The 15142-nt window shown below is 40.2% G+C and overlaps 1 protein-coding gene across 7 annotated transcripts in view; it reads left to right on the top strand.

Annotated features, from left to right (window-relative positions):
• The window catches only part of LOC101435779 (methionine synthase reductase-like), a 50104-nt gene that overhangs the window by 17295 nt on the left and 17667 nt on the right, over positions 1–15142 (top strand). For 5 of the 7 annotated variants that reach the window (XR_011645660.1, XR_011645661.1, XR_011645659.1 and 2 more), the window contains 4 exons: positions 1592–1809; positions 5760–5851; positions 9291–9383; positions 9628–11092. The gene's annotated coding sequence lies outside the window, so the exon portion shown is untranslated. Of the gene's footprint in view, positions 1–1591; positions 1810–5759; positions 5852–9290; positions 9384–9627; positions 11093–15142 lie in introns of those variants that run through there. The other 2 variants (XR_011645662.1, XR_011645651.1) reach the window with 2 other exon arrangements.

Raw genomic sequence — 15142 nt, 5'->3', positions numbered from 1 at the left:
ATGCTGAACCAGAATTTTCAATGAGAAATTGAAGATTTTGGTAGACTCTATTGCTACTTAGATGAATTTGGAGATAGATCCACTAGATGTCAGTGTTATACAAGGAACTGCTTTATAAAAAAGATCTTAACTACTCAGAATTCTCTGTGAGGAAAGCTTCTTGATTAAATTCAATAAATTCACAATTTTAGTTCAATTCTATCATTTTTAAAAGATTTTATGAAGCATAGATAGATATTATCCCCTGACTGTGAGGATAATATGCTCATTCTAAAAAATTGCAAAAAACAAATGTTTAACTCAGAAAATGAAAGTTCTTTATAATCAAACCTTCAGAATTAGCCGTTGAATTTTGTTTTGCTAAGAAAATAATGGGCTACCATACTCCAGATATTGTTCTGTAATTTGCCTCTTTTAACTTAGAAAAGAAATCAAGAGCTCTAGAGAACAGAACATGAAAAGGTATTAGAAATCTTTTTAAAGGCTGGTTTGGATGTATCATAATTAATTGTTGATTTAATCACAGCAATTGGTTTTTTTTCAGTTTCTGATTCTTAAAAGTGTCTAGTTGGACAGTCTTGTGTTTGAAGAATTTTTGTAAGCAAATCCCTTGAAGCAAAATTGCTACTTAAAATTTGTATTAATTTAGTAAATGTTTGTCAGCTTGTTTTCCAAAATAGGACAGTCACATTTTTGAGTTTCATAAAATTTCAGTAGTTCCAAAAGTAAAAGATATCTTAAAAGATTTATAAATGCCACGCTTTTAGCCTATATTGTAGGACATTTTAGTACTTTAGACTTTGTGATCCCAAGTGATATTGGTAAACCCTTTATTATCTTAGCAAAGGTCTGTGCAGGCGTCTGGGGCATGCATTCATTCAGCAGCCTTTTCCCGAGTGCTTTTCTCCATTCAGCTCTGACGTCACCTCTTTAAGAAATCCACGCAATCTGTTAGTCTCTGGTGTTTTAGGCAGGGATTCTTCAGACCACCTCTCTTGCCTTCATGGATACTATGCCATCCATGTAGACATTGTCACTGCCCTTGTGTCTTATGTCCAACTTGAGGCTCAGGTTTGCCCTCTGGAAGTCGTGCCTTATTTGGAGGCCCCTGATAGCCTGGGACCCCTGCTGAAGTGGGTAGCCCATCTGCCTGTGAGCCCTTGGGCAGATGTCTTCTTGACCCAAAGCTCACCTGCCACAGGCCTATTGTAAGTGCCTGTAGAAAACACCAATCACAATCACCAGCTGAGACAAAAATAGGTGTGTCCAGAAACAGACTCTTGACTTTTAGACTTCTTGAGCACATGTCCTCTGACATACCTGACAGGTATTTTAAGACCATGCTTGTGACCAAGGACTTCACTTTAGGACCTTGGGCAGGTGAGCAAAATCAGAAGAAGTAGGAATTTAATGTCCCAGTAGGTGGACATTAAAGCAGGTAGTGAATTAGATTCTCTTTTCCTGAGAACATTCCTTGTGACTCTCACTTTTTCTTGGATAATCTTCCACATCCCCAGGCAGGTAATAACTGACTATGCTAACAGCCATAACTGCGGGGATGTGGTGGTTTAAATCTGCTTTCTTCTTTCAGGCCACAGGTATTTTTGCAAGCCTTCATGGACTGTGTCAGGATGGTGGTGACAAGCGAAGGCTCCAGGAGCTGTGCAGGAAGCAAGGGGCTGCTGAGTATACCCGCTTCATGAGAGACGCTGGCCTTGGCTTGCTGGGCTCCTCCATGCCTTCCATCTTGTCGGCCACTTCTACCAGTGCTGCTGGGTGATTGGCCTTGGTCTCCAAGTGCACTGATGTGTGGGTGATCTTTCTGTAGTAAAGAGAAGTTGCTGCTCTTTATTATTTATTACCTGTGGAATTTTATACAGCCATAGTGAGAACTCATCAGAATTAAATTATGATCAGTAAAGATCTTAGATATTGTCTTCAGGGTGCTGTGACCTCCAGACTGCCTTCTAGAAGTGAGAGTCCCTCTTCCAAGCTATTTTATGTCCTGATTCTCCCATCAGTGGTCAGTCTTTATTCTTTCTCATCATTCTGAGAATTTAACATCTTAGCGAGTTTAACTGTATTTCATAAAGGTCATTCAGCCAAGTTGTATCTGAAAATGAGCTTCCCCCCAAATTGTCTCTTTTAAAGTTAATGAAATGAGGTTTAATTGACAGAGGTTACATCAGTGTGTGTGCTTCATCCAGAATGTGGACATGCCCCATCCAGGCAGGTCAAGACAGAGCACTCCTTTCTCAGGTCAGAGGGTCGCTCATGCCATCCCACTGGAAATCCACTTACTTGGGTCTTCCAGGCAGTGAAGTTTGGAGAGCCCATCACAGAGTATTCCAAATTTTACCCATATGGCCTCTGTGTCTTCTAGGTAGGGATGATGACTGTAAGAATGTCCGAAGGTATTTAAACCCTTACTGCTTCCCTGTGCTTCTTATTGTGTCATCTCTGTTTTCCTGTAGTGTAAAGCATTAAAGTCTTCAATGTCTACATGTGTCTTTGGTGACAGCAAAAAGTATATCATCCTTCTTGCTGTTAGGCCTGTATGCTCCTTCTCGATGCCCAGGAAAGTTCAGGGCACTCGCCTTTGAAGTCGGGCCCTGCTTGCTCTACCTTATCTGCCTCTGTGTCCTTCCTCCTCCTCCCCTCAGTGGTTAGGAAGTACTGCCAGGCGAGGCAGCTTTTCTGCTCCTCACACTCAAACCAGTGCTTGGAGCCTTTGCAGCTCAGCCCTACACCACTAACACGGGGGTGGGTAGCAGTGAGAACCGCAGAAAGCTGTAAGGAATGCCAAGTCACGTGTGGCTGTGTTCCAGTCCCTTTTGTGAATGTTCTGTTACATTTTCTAGCATTATAAAAATAGCATTTATTACCTGGTTTGGCAAAAAGGCATTGGTACTTAAAAATTTATATTATTTATCCAAAGTTTCATATGAAAGTGAGCCCTCTGAAACCTTATTGTGGTATTAATTAAAGCTAAGCCAGTTTAGAAATGTCTTCTCATTTTTGCTTAAATAACTTAAAAAATATAATATTGAACTGAAAATTCTGAAGAGTGTCAGTTTGGACACTTTATTTTCATATTGATTCTTTAACATGCTTTTAAAAGAGCACCTATGTATTCTGTAACCACTGGCTTTCTGGATATTTCGTTTTAAAATGTTAGTACTTTTTTATTCATGATATATATAAACAAAAAAATGTTCAATCCTAAATATTTCTCAGAATCCTTAAAATAGTGGTCTTTAATCTTCATGGGTGTGGGGGGGTCATGACCTTACTTCACATCTGAAATCTCTGGACACCTTTCCCCAAAGAGTTGCACATATGCATAGAAGCCTAGGGCCTTGATCTGAAGTCCTTGCACAGACCCCTTTCTCAGTATTTTCTGGGTTCAGAAACCAGCATTTGGGTAGAAGTACTGATTTCAGAGTAAGGAAGTACAATATATCTGGCTTTAATTTTAGGTATTGGGAAAAAATACCCAATAATATCTCACTTAGTCACAGTGAATTTATAGTACTCTAAAGTATGATTTGAAACAAAACCATGAATTATATGTGAACAGGAATCAGTTTTTTATCCCTCAGATAGAAGGTTAATTCCAATAGCAGTGAATGAATTATTGCTTATTTTAATTTTGTTTCTAGAACATTTTCCCAAGCTTCAACCCAGACCATATTCCTGTGCCAAGTACTAATACTTTTTTAATTTTTTTTACACTCAAGGTGCTAATATTTGTTAACATAGTACATTATGGCATCTTTTTTTTTTCCTTAAAATCTTGTAAGACTCAATCTTTTAAATCCTTAGTGTCTACTCATTTCTTGTCATTCAGTGAAAGCATACCCAATTTTAGGCATGAAGAAAACATATCTAACAAACTCCTGTCCTCCAGGAGTTCATAAAGTTTGAAATCTTCTCCTGTTCTGGGTCCAATTCCATATTTCTCCACTTAGAGTGCGAGCCTCACTTTCCTCCGCCTGCCTCCTTTACTGGCTGACCCCGGCGTTGGTGGGCTGGTGGGGCAGGGAGGGGCTGGAATGCCCCATGAAGCGTTTCTCCCCCTGCATGGGGCAGGCAGCCCCTCCACCTGGCCTCTGTTTCGAGGTCACCACCATTTCCCATCTTGCTCTACCCTTCGCTCCTCGGTGATAGAAGATGTCACATGCTTTGTTGATTGAGGATTAACTCCAGAATGTCTGCCTGATCTGGCTTGCATTGTGTCTTTAAAAGCTATCTCCAGGTTCAGTTTGTAGCTTTCTACATGTTGTCCCTCAGGCACTTTAATATTTTACCATCCCAACAGTAACTAATCTATGGGGTTTGTGTCAGGATTTGCCCCTGGTCGTTCACAAAGTCTTAATGGATGTCCTGTGGGTCTTCACAAGGAAACCTTCAAGGGCTTCAAGGGCGAGTGAGTAGTTGTAAATCTTCTCTAGTCTGGAAGGCCAAGAATTTAAAGGAATCCTTTCCTGAGTGTTACCAGAAAAGAAGGCATGAAATGTTTAGGACGCAAAATTGCCTTCTTCTCATGGGGCATAAACAGGTAGATTGAAGACCACATGGAAATACTCCCCCACAATAGAGTATGGATTAGAGTGGATTTACTGATATTTTATTCAGGAACTATTGTGATTAGTGATCGAAGAAAATGTGGCATTGGTGTGGAGAAAGTGGCCATGGTGGCTGCTGGGGGTAGGGAGTGGAAGAGATGTGATGTGAGGGCGTTTTTGGGACTTGGAGTTGCCCTGGGTGGTGCTGCAGGGACAATTACTGGACATTGTATGTCCTCCAATGGCCCCCTGGGTGGGAGAGTGTGGGCTATGATGTGGAGTATTGACCATGAGGTGCAGCAGTGCTCAGAGATGTACTCACCAAGTGCAATGAATGTCTCATGATGATGGAGGAGGTTGTTGTTATGGGGGGAGGAGTGGGGTGAGGGGGGTGGGAGGTATATGGGGACCTCATATTTTTTTAATGTAACATTAAAAAAAAAACAAAAAAATTAAAAAATAAAAAATAAAAAAAAAAAAAAGAACAGGGCCTTAGAATCCTAATACGGGTTCTAAAAACTCTATGTGTCTTTGCAGCTCATGTTTATTTCACCCAGGGAAACTTCATGTTGTTTTTAATGTCATGAAATTGTTCTTAAAGCCATGACACTGGTTTTGCGGAAGGGAATCTGTACAAGTGGCCTCAATTCTTCAGCCAAGTGCACGTGCAGCACTCACAGATGGTGGAGGAGCCCTGGCACCTGAGGCACATGGAGACTGTGCGGTTGCAGCACCCCTAGAATTCTCTTCTTTGCCTGTTCAGGAAAAAAAAACAAGGCACTGTCATTAGATTATTCAAAGGAAAATTTATGCTGTACTCTTAATTGTAAAATCTCTGTTGTAAGGACAGGAAAATATTTATTTTCATTTCCTATGAATATACTTTTTAATGTTTCAACTTTGCAGCCCAAAGCTGACTCATATATTTTTTAAATGTGTAAGACACAAACTTTATAGTTTTCCATTTTGGGTAGTAAGAGCTCCCCCTCTCCCTATTTCTTCAGTTTTTGTCATGGCCGTGGTACACAGGATCTGAATTAGTGCTGTTAGTGAGAAGAAATCACTTTTAAAACACCTAGGAGAAAAATATACTTGATTTTCCGAACAAATTGTAGATTTATTTACATCTGTGCTTTTTGATATATTTTGTGTTTTGGTCCACCACTCAGCACAATCTCATTTGATACCCAGGTGTAGGAACAATTTAAAGACGGTCCTCCTGGCCCATAAGGATGGTTGAAATGGAAAAAACAATCAGGGTCCATCATGAAGTCTTCTCCCAGGTAATTTAAGAAATGCATCATCTCTTGCTTTACTTAGGATCATTTTGGCTTCTTGATGTCATCGGAGTTGAAAGTTCATAGTCCCAAGGGGTATTATTTGAAAGTGTTTATTTGAGAGGATTTAAGGGAAATCAACTGCTTGGAAATGTTCTTTAGCTTTATATTTTCCTCGTCTACCTGGAATAGAGAGGTACTTTACAGTCTTGAGTGTATTCTTCACCCTCCCAACCTCCCCCCACCTCCAAAAAGCAGATAACCGCATTAGATACAGGATACCCCCAGGTTCCTTAGGCATGAATGGAAAACTGGGAACTGAGGAACCTATTCCCTTTGTTAAGAAATACTCTAACACTGACCTAGAAATACTGCATCACTTTGTGATGTCGGGATAATATAGGAACAGTTGAGTTATCTGTAAGGTATACAAATAGCCAGGTGTCTCCAATAAGTTTTTTTTTTTTTTTTAAGTGTTCTTAGTACTAAGCATGGGTTACCCTTCCACAGACTCTTTCCTCCCCTCCCCATCTCAACAGATTTTCATGGCCCACCCTATATGCAGGCACTGGAGCTGCAGGTATAAAGCGTACAATTGAAAACCTGCAGTTTGCTGTATGTGGTAAAGCACGGTGTAGAGAATGTCAGTGTTGGTTCATCTCATGATTCCCATTCTGCCACAGTGCTGAGGTGGGTGGGAACACTGTTGCCATCCCCCCACACACACACACCTCCTGCTCATGAGAGGTATTTTTCGTCAGCCAGTGTTCTCCAGAGAAAAGACACAATAGGATTTATATGCACAGACACATCTGTAAAGATATGCAGTTCAGGGAATTGGCTCACAGCATTTTGGGGATCAACAAATGAAATCTTAGTGCAGACCAGGAGACTGGGAACTCAGGCAGGAGTGATGCTGAAGGTTAACCTTCAAGTCCACCGATTGCAAACGATAGGCACCTGTACACAGCCACGCCTAGACTAGCATTGGATTAAATAACTGGGTGCTGTGTCCTAGCCAGATTGGCACATGAATTCTCCATCACCATTGACCATTAAAGCTCACACACTCCACCCCCACCCTGCACCCTTCCCGTCCATGGAAGTGGGTCTCTCTGCCCGTTGATGTTTAGCTCATTTGTATGACCAGCTTTGGCCAGTGAGATGGGAGAGACAGGATGCCTGCCTCATCTGAGCAGGCGCACTCCACGTGGCATGATGGCATGTTGTGTCTTGCCCTCTCTCTTCCTCTCTGTCCTACGGACACAGGTCATCCTGTTCAGGGCTGCTGCTTTAGGAGTTCCAGGGTGCAGAGCCACAGCCAGACTGCAGCCTTCATATATCAAAGCCAGACATTAGTGTTGGCTCTTTAAGCCTTTTCAGATTTGGGGGTTGGTTGTCACTGCAGCAAGAGCTGACTAGTATTCCGGTCTCTTTACCATCCCTAAAATGTAGAAGGTTTGCTTTCATCCCACTCACTCTGCCCTCTGCCAGGAACTCTATCCCATCAGACACCAGGGCCAGATGTCTTCTCCCAGAGCTAAGCTAAGTCAGCAGCTCCATCCCCATGTGCTTTCCTTCAAAGGACTTAGTGCTCCCCACCAGCCTATTGACAGGTGTTCTTTCTGCTGGAGTGTAAGGTACATGAAGACAGGGACTTTGCTTTGCTCGGTCCTGCCTCCCCAGGGCCACTTCTATTGAGTGCCTTACTAAAACTGTTCATAGAGGAGTCAGTCCTACAGGTCAATGACACATTACAAATGCAGTGTCATTTTAAATAAAGTCTTCATTTAAAAGATACGGTGTTCAATCTGTTGATGAACTTCATACAGTGTTCCCTGAATTAAAGGCTGAAATGTATAAGATGATTCCACCTTCCAGTGTAGAGCAGAATCCAACCATTCTATTTAAAACTGCCATCCGATCTAGACTTTTTGTGTCTCTCCCTATTATGTATTATGGGTTGCTTACTAGAGAGCTCTTATCCAAGAGCCTGGAAGAAGAATTTGATGATTATTTGTTCAGTGTTCTTCCTCAAAAATAACATGCCTTTCACTTTGAAAACACTTCTGATTTAGATAGAAAAGAAAAATGTGCATGACAGACTTGTTTAGTTCTGTGTAGTAACAGACCCAGTTATGGCTTCAATAAGATTTAATGCTGCTCTTTGATTGATGATACTTGAAAGAGAATTTGTGCTTTCTGATTTCTTTCGCAGAGATAATCTTGCTTATCTGCTTTTGCCTATGTTTTCCTTCAAACTTGTCATCACAATTGCTTTAATATTCCAGATATCCATCTCTCTTGGAGCAAAAAATTCTTTTCACTTACCAATGACCCTTCGGTTCCCATTATAATGGTGGGTTCCAGTGCTGGCATAGCCCCTTTTGGCTCCAAGGACCACAACCTTGTGGTTGTGGGAATGAATAGGTAGTAGCCATTTTTTCGTTATTTCTGTGGTACTTCTTAGCATCTTGCTCTTTGGTTGTGAAACTTATTTTTTTTTAATTATCAAATTGAATAGCATAAAATAAATTGTCACCACAGGGAATAGTAAGTACCATATTAGAGGGACTTTGCTCTGTAGTGGAACTTTCTTTTTTAGTGTATCACTTTTGTTTTTCATTTTTTTTAAATAGTGCTGCAGTTTATGGCTTGTGCAGTTGGGGACAAATTTCAGGCATACCTTCCTGGTGTGATGAAGAAAACAATCATAGCAGAGATCTAGTTCCCCAGAACTTCCAAAGTTAAACCCCAACCATCAGGAATTTTAACAGGATGATATCAATAGGTGTATCTTGGTATCCAAAGAGAACTGTCCAATATTTTTTAAAAATATGTAGAATCATGTATATCTCCAGATTTGTGAAGTGTCAACAGTTTGTATATACTATTCCCTAGATAGTGGAATAGTGCCCTTTTGGACAAAGTCGTTTTGTGTTTTTTTGGTGTTTTTTTTTTTTTTTTCCTTAAGAAAGCAAATGAGTGATAGTAAATGGACATACTCAATGTGTTCATTATTTCAGAAATACTTTTTAAATAGATTATTGTTGTTCTACCTTTTAAAGGCCAGGCTCCCTGTACCACATCTCCAATAGTAACTGAGACTTAATTTTATTCATAAAAGTTGCTGCTAACATTATTTAATGTAGAAATTGGCCTAGGTTTCCCAGTGTAATGCTTACATTCTCTTTGGACACATGCCACATGGCTCCCGGCCAGCTCATAGATGGCTGGGGCTCCTGGAGGTGCTGCCCTAGCTTTGTGTTCGCAGGAGTGGCCACGTCACCCTGTGGGTAGTGAATGTTAATTGAGTGAATGAACTTCCAACGAGTGCAAAGATGGCTTTTACACACCCTGGGTTTGGTGCTGGTATTTCCTGATGAGAGAAAGAGTCTGGTTTTACATGTTTATATAAAACATCTTTACTATGTTTTTCACTTAGAGAAAAACTTCAGGAACAACATCCTGATGGAAACTTTGGAGCAGTGTGGCTGTTCTTTGGCTGCAGGCATAAGAACAGAGATTATTTATTCAGGTATGCCACAGTTCTTGGATTTTAATGCTCAACCACTGGGTGTATAATTTTAATGTCAGGTGTGGTTTTTTTTTTTAATTTTTAAAATTATTTTTTAGGAGGTACCAGTTGGAGATCAAACCTGGACCTCCTTGGTAGGAAGTAGGTACTCAAACCACTGAGCCACCTGCTCTCCATCATTCAGGTGCTTTTAACTTAAGTTACCAACCTGCCCGTGACCCATTCGTTATATATTCTCCTTCAGAGAGGAGCTCAGCCATTTTCTTCAGCGTGGGGTCTCAACTGACCTGAAGGTTTCCTTCTCGAGAGATGCGCCTGTGGGGGAGGATGCCCCAGCCAAGGATGTGCAAGACAACATCCAGCTTCACTGCAAGCAGGTGGTGAGGATCCTCCTCCATGAGAGAGGCTCTATTTACGTGTGGTTAAGTGGCCATCATGCGTACAAGCCAGATAGGAGAAAGCAGTGGATGTTTAAAAAAGAAACAGAAGTCTCATCATTTGAGAATCTTCATGTGTAGGGCTGACACATCTGATTCTCAAGTATACAGGAATAGAAATGCAGTTGGAAAATGATGCTAACATACTTTTCATAGCCTAGAGTTGTCATTATCAGGGAAATAGAAAAAGTAGTTGTATCTGGTTTCATTTTCTTATTTGTGATATCTGCAGTTGAACTAGGTACAGAAAAAAAGCATGGTTTTGACTTTGAGAATGTGGACGCTAAGATGCTTTTCCTGCAAGGCAAAATTTGTGGTGTCCAAGTTGACATAAGCCAGGAGACATTGAGGCAAGATCCATTAGTGAAATCCATAAATGTCCTAGAAATATGTGCGACACATTTTGGATGAGTCCTATTCTGTTGTATTATTTCATTAATTGTAAATGGCCCCTGGCTTGACCTCATGACCCATTTTGACTTCTGAAAAATACAGCCTTGGGTTGATGAAGGGAGTCTGGACATCATGTTGGTGTATAGTTTCATCTACTTTTTGAGGAAGCATTTGATCTTCACTTTTCTTTTGTGGGGAACAGTGCCGCCAGTGGGCAGATTCATGCTCCACATATCTTATAGTTGAGAACTTGGGAGTTATCTTAAATGGCCAGGTGCTTAAAGCATTACTCTTGAACCAGACCCTCACAGTGATGGTGAGAAGATCACGTAGGCCCATCTTCTCAGTAAGATTGGAGATTCTGGCAGTGTCTTTAGGACTGGAGGCTGTGAGTAGTTCATCATCTATTTCCCACTTGTCTGCAGTCAGGATTCTGCTTTCCTTCACCTCCCTGTAGTCCAGAAAGAGACAACAAATGCCTAAAACCTGAATGGTCTTGCTTGCTTCCTCACTTGGAACTCAAGTAGTCAGGAGGGAATGTCCACAGATTCCCAGCTCCTGGAGTCCACGACTGTGCGCTGCGCATAGCTGCCCTGTCATTGTCTGCCCTGGATCCTGTCCCCTCTGTCTCCTCGGACTTTTCTTTGGCAAATTTCTCCTCTTTCTCTTCCATTTTCATACTTCTGTTTTTATTGGATCATTCCCATCAGTATACAAACACGTGGTTAATTCTCTATTTAAAACAAACAAAAAACAGATTTAAAAAAAATTTAGTAACGATATAGAATAGTTGAACAGTGTAAGAAAACAGCTTGACCTAATCAATGTATAGAGAACCATATATCAGATAACTGCAGAATAAACCCTCTTTTCACACAATGCCAGTGAAATTGTATAAAATTACTATGTATTTGATCATAACGCAAATCTGAATCATTTTAGAGATGAAAATCATGCAGTTTGTTTGCTGACCATTGTGTAATTAAATTAGAATTCAATAACAGGTAACTAAAAATCTCTCCAAGTGCTTAGAAACTGCACAACTTTCTATACGACCAGTGGGTCAAGGAAAAAATCACCATGAAAATGAGAACATACTTTGAGCTTGTGGAATTTCCCAATACCCTAGAGAATTGAATGTACATGTCCACAAAATGAGTTGTATAGGAACTTTATTTACATAGGTAGCCTATAGTTAAAAACAACTCAGATGTCCATCGGTAGGACAATGGATAAGTAAATAAAACATGGTTTATATATATAATATATATTCTTGGAAACATATAAGGAGAGCAAGAGCCAGTTTTGGAAGGTCCTAAGGCACTTATTAGGGGTTTAGGCTTCCCCCAGGAACACTGGGGAGACTGAGGCATTAGAAGTGTGGATCGATGTGGGCAGCTTAGCATCAGAGTGGCCCCGGACTTGGGGGCCTGAGCAGGGATGGGGCAGGGGTGCACAGCTGAGGTTGGTAGGCCTTTGGGGAGTCAAAGGGATTGCTTAGTCACTTCCGGAGGATCTGGGAAACATTCCTGTTTCTTAAACACTGGTACTGGTACTAAACACTGGTACTGTTTTCTTTTCTAGAGATGCTAAGAATATGGCCAAGGATGTAAATTCTGAAGGAAATAAGGCATAATCTTCAGATTTTATAAGGCTTTGTGGGTGTTCATTATACTTTTCTCTAATCTTGTATATTTCATGTATTTTATAAGAGAAACCAAAGAAAATAGTGAGACAGAAAACCATACCATGCAAGTACTCTGACATACGTAATTATGTACATGTTATATCTATCATGCAAAATAGAAATAAGGTGAAAGCCTTAAAAGGGACAAAGAACAGTAGTCTTTATTGATAGGTATAACAAGAAAGCGGAACAATCAAAAACTTGCATGAACCTACCAGTATTTCTTATGACTTCCAAACTGATAGACCCAAAAGGAGAAAGTGACAAATCTTTAACCATAATGGGTTGTTGGGATCTGACTCAGGCCATGTCGTTATCCACAGTTGTTCTTTCTCTTGGACACTGGTAGATTCTGAGTTTTAGGTAGATATTGGCCTGCTATTTCCCCATAGTGGTTAATGGTGAAAATAAATCTCTGTCCAAATTCTGCCATACATACAGATATTTATTAAAGATTTGTTATTAGCAGTCAGGTACAAAACATTGCCCATAGCCTGTTCTGTAAGCTTGTTGAAGCCAAGCCCTGTCTTTTGAGGTGGGGCAGCCACCTCTCGCTGGCTCACTGAGGTGGTTGTGATGGCTCCCAGGCTGATCCTCTTCCTGCTTCCTGCCCAGTGGTGGGCACTGTGCTATTTTAGGGCTAGGCCTCAGGCACCCCTTAGGGGTGTGTGTTAGGGGGGAGTGGCAGGTGGGGCGGGGTTCTAAATTGCTGTAGCCAGTCTCAGAATCTTGGATGCCACTAGTCTAACTTCAGTTATTTTAACAAGCTGCTGTTGCCTCACTCTTTCAGGAACATTCATAATGCTTATTGGTGGAGGCTATTGTTGATTGGTGAAAAAATTAACAGAACAGCTTGAGGTAGCTATCTCTGGAAGATGGATTTCCTGAGTAGATGCTCCTTGTACTTAAGGGGTTCCTTATTTTCTGTGTCATAGAAACGTGGCATGTGTGCTGAGGTATTATAAGGTGAATTACACCCTAATACTGGGACAGCAAAAGGCATATTTAGTCATAAAATGTCAGAAAAATCAGAGGAAAGATGAGAATTTGAATTTCAAAATGAGCAAACTTGCTGTACCCAATGAATGGGGCACCCACATTGATTTCACATTGCCTTATTTTATGCAGTTTACTAAGTAGTTATGAGCTAGATCATAATTAACTCTTAAATAATTTCAAATTGGTTTCAAGTTATCTTTAAATAGTGAAAGATGCAAATAAAAACTGTTTTTTATTTGCCATTTGTGACTCTACTTATTCTTTTGTGTAAATACCAATTGCCGTTTGGTGTAATTTTTTAAAATTAAATTATTTATTTTTAATGTTACATTAAAAAATATGAGGTCCCCATATACCCTCCCACCACCCTCACCCCACTCCTTCCATAACCACAACCTCCTCCATCATCATGGAACATTCATTGCACTTGGTGAATACATCTCTGAGTACAGCTGCACCACATGTTCAGTGGTCCACATTATAGTTTACACTCTCCCCTAGTCCACCCAGTGGGCCATGGGAAGACATACAATGTACGGAAACTGTCCCTGCAGTACCACCCAGGACACCTCCAAGTCCTGAAAATGCCCCCACATCACATCTCTTCTTCCCATTCCCACCCTCACTACTACCATGGCCACTTTCTCCATCTCTGTGCTCCATTTACTTGCATTACTAATCACATTAGTTCCAGAATATAGTATCAGTAAGTCCACTCTAATCCATACTCTACTCCTCCATTCTGTGGACCCTGGGATGGTTACATCCACTCCACCTCTATATCGAGAGGGTGCTTCAATTCCACTTGGATGATGGATGCAATTCTCCTGTTTGCAGTTGTAGGCACTCTTGGCTCCCTGGTGTGGTGGTTGACCTTCTTCACCTCCCTGTTAGCTGACTGGGGTAAGTCCAATAAACCAGAGGGTAGGAGTTGCAAGACTGTTGAGGCTCCAGGCCTGGCTGTCATGTTTGTTTGCTGTAATTTTTATTCTCCTTGAAGAACTTTTAAGACGTCTTATAGTACAGGTCTACTGGCAAATAAATAGAACTTATTTTCCCTTTATTTTATTTTATTTTATTTTATTTTTTTCTTCTTTATTTTCTTTTAAATGTTCCATTCAAAAAATATGAGGTCCCCATATATCCCCCACCCCACCCATGCCATATCCCCCACCCTACCCATGCCAGCCTTCCCACATCAACAAACACTTCCATCATTGTGGCACATCCACTGCACCTGGCAAGTGCATTCTGGTGAACCACTGTTAAAGATATTTTTGCTGGGTTTAGATCTCACATTGCTGGCTTTGTATTTTTTTCAACTTTTTAAAACTGTCATTCCATTGGCTTCTGGCTTGCATAGTTTCTGATGAGGTATTCAAAATAATTTTCTTTTTTTCCCTGTACATAATATGTATGTCTTTCTCCTTCTGGTTACTTCTAGACTTTTAAAAATTATCACAGATTTCCATTATTTGAATGTAATGTGTTCTGTTACAATTTTATTTTTTATATACTATTCAGGGAGTGTTGAGCTCTGTGGATCTGTGTCTTTAGAGTGCTCAAGAAATATGAAATTGTTGGCCAGAATATATTTTCTCTGCCTCTCCAATACCTTCTTCTTGAAGTTTGTTTTCCATGCTAAGTATCTTAATATTGTGTTCACGGAGGCTCCAATGATTTTTTCAATCTTTTTTTGCCTCTGCGATCTTGAGTTTAAATATTTCTACTTTTCTATCTTTGATTACTATTTCCTCTTGTGCAGTATCTGATCTGATGTTTCTCCCTATCGATACCTTTTTATTTCAGATCCTAATATGTTAAAGTTCAGTTTCTATTTTTTAATCCTTCAGTTTCTCCAATTGTTCATCTTTTCATTTAATTCTTTGGGTATACTTACAATAGCATGTTTAGTCTTTGCTAAATTCATCATCTTTGAATTTTCTGTGACTTTATATTCACAACTTTCTCCTAGTCGTGGTTAATAGATTTTAGTGTTCTTCATATGTACAATAATATTTAATTGGATATGGACTCTGCCAATATTATGTCATCAAATGCTGAGAGTTTGTTGTCTTGCTTTTAAGCATATTGTGCATACCCACAGTCACATGAAACAATTTTACAAAATCTCTGAATATTCACAGATATCCTCTGTGAGTTCTCTTTTCCCAGATATGCATGACTAATACCGGGCCTTTTATTGTAGTGATGTTTATAGAATGTAAACATCCTATTTTAAC

Source organism: Dasypus novemcinctus, chromosome 2, assembly GCF_030445035.2.
Source record: "Dasypus novemcinctus isolate mDasNov1 chromosome 2, mDasNov1.1.hap2, whole genome shotgun sequence".
NCBI lineage: Eukaryota > Metazoa > Chordata > Mammalia > Cingulata > Dasypodidae > Dasypus > Dasypus novemcinctus.
Note: the sequence above shows the minus strand (reverse complement) of the source record. Positions and strands in the feature narration are given on the sequence as shown.